This window comes from Etheostoma spectabile, chromosome 21 (assembly GCF_008692095.1).
Source record: "Etheostoma spectabile isolate EspeVRDwgs_2016 chromosome 21, UIUC_Espe_1.0, whole genome shotgun sequence".
In the NCBI taxonomy this organism is placed as follows: Eukaryota; Metazoa; Chordata; class Actinopteri; order Perciformes; family Percidae; genus Etheostoma; species Etheostoma spectabile.
In genome coordinates this window covers 9,184,133-9,186,180 of record NC_045753.1, presented here as the reverse complement: position 1 = coordinate 9,186,180, position 2,048 = coordinate 9,184,133, and the positions used below count along the sequence as shown (strand labels likewise).

The window sequence follows — 2,048 nt, the reverse complement described above, 5'->3', positions numbered from 1 at the left end:
TGGTTAGTTTACACACACAGTCCTGAACTACACACACATGCTCAGGATGTATACATGCCCTAATGGAGAGATGTCAGAGTGAGTGGGCTGCCAGCCGAACCAGCGCCCTGAGCAGGTGGGGGGGTACGTGCCTTGCCACAGCACCTGGCAGTGCCCAGGAGGTGAAGTGGCATCTCTCCAGCCACCAATCCACACTCTGTACTTTTTGGTCCATACGGGGACTTGGATTATTTGATTACAGTACACATAGACAAACTTAAAACAGCTATCCGAAGCAAGCATCATACTGCAGCACCAGTCCCTAGAAGGGCTTTTATGAAACTAGGAGATTAGAGCAGTAAATAGAAGGCTAACTAGATACAGCAAGATACTACTACTACTACTAATACTACTATAAAGCAAACATTACATTTAAAAACTAAACATGAGTTTAGATTTGTTGCTGAATTAACCAGCATTTAGTAGCTCTCTTAAAAGTGGGGAAGTTTGCAGCACATTTCAAGTGATCAGGTTAGCGAGTTCAAGGACTTGAGCAAAAGGCCTGAGCAAAAGAATAAAACCTTACAATTGCCACTGCTGCTCATACTGTATGCTATATGCATTCATTCATGCCCCCTCAGGGTAAACCGTAATAACTTTGGTTTATGAACAAATCCCTACAAAACTAATATCATTCCCATCAGTCTCAACTGTATTTACTTTTTCTGCTAATTAGCAAATATTAGCTTGCTAAACTAAAACAGTGAACATGGCAACATCTGCATGTTAGCATGGTGAGCCTGTTAGCATACTGACATTAGCATTTAGCTCAAAGCAACGCTGTGCCTATGAACAGCCTCACAGAGCTGCTACCGTGGCTGCAGCCTTTTCAGTCTGGCTTCTCTCTAACATCACAAATATTCACATTCTTACTGGCTAAAGGAGGTTATTATGGGGAATGTAATGCTGCTGCGACTCCATATGCACTGGTGGTATTAGATGTGAGAAAGGTCAAGTAGACTTTGGTGAGGTTACGAGCAAGGCAGCCTTGTCTTTTTATTTTTTTATTGTGGAAGACAAATTTCAAATTGGCTCAGCCTCTTTATTATTGTTTAGTACGGTCTGAGCTCGAGCAGCCTGTCCCTCCTCTTCCTCAACATCTGGCCGGCATTCTCAACAGTCAACAGAATCTGTCTCCGTCACAAAAAACTGTCATCTATTAGCTGGAATGAAAAAGTGTGTGGCTTTCCTGATGCTTTGTTGAGCAATCTCCAAACGGTCGAGATCCAATACATTCATAGTTGTGAAACCGTGTTCTGCGTAGCTTTCCAAGTTACATTCACATGTTCTGAATCAGAGGGAAGCTACTCATAAGAACAACCATACACACCTCGTGGTTTGGGTGTGCCTACAATTTAGAGCAAAATCAATAAAGATCACCCATCACACACATACAGCAGGAAAAAATAAAACGAACACAGACGTGAACATTAAACCCATCCAAGTGTGGAAACGGGGGAAAAAATGTAGACCACCAACTCACAGCAGATTCTTGCCTTCAACATCAGTTGTATGTATGTGTATACTGCATGTATTGCATGTAGATAATTACAGTAGGTATAGTGTACTGACCTTTTTCAAAGTTGCCTTTAGGGGGTTTAGTGTGGTTTGGCCTTAGAGTTATGTTCTGTTGTATTTTTCGGAGAGTCCCTGTTGACACTGCTGTAGTTATTTCTGTTTGCTGTGTACCCACATTATTTACTTGTAAAGCCTTTACGGGCCCTGACCCTGTCACAACACTAGGTTAATCAAATGGATTGGTTCTGTGAAAAGTCAAGATCAGTCATACATCACTCCCTGAGACACAGCGTACTTGGGAAGTGATTTTATTTTGAGTCATAAGGACTAGTGCATTTCAAGTATATACATGATTTATTTTGCTTTAAAGAACACATCACTCCAGAGATGGCAACTTGACTGCCGTAATGTCTCTGTAATGTAATGTCAGATTGGCGCTGTGGAGGAAGGTCTGGCCAGTCCACACAGCATTCTGGGATGGGAGAAAAATG

The 2,048-nt window shown here is 42.0% G+C and overlaps 1 protein-coding gene across 4 annotated transcripts in view; it reads left to right on the top strand.

Annotated features, from left to right (window-relative positions):
• The window catches only part of LOC116670824 (vesicle-fusing ATPase), a 29,667-nt gene that overhangs the window by 23,903 nt on the left and 3,716 nt on the right, over positions 1–2,048 (top strand). The gene's annotated exons all lie outside the window — the stretch shown is intronic.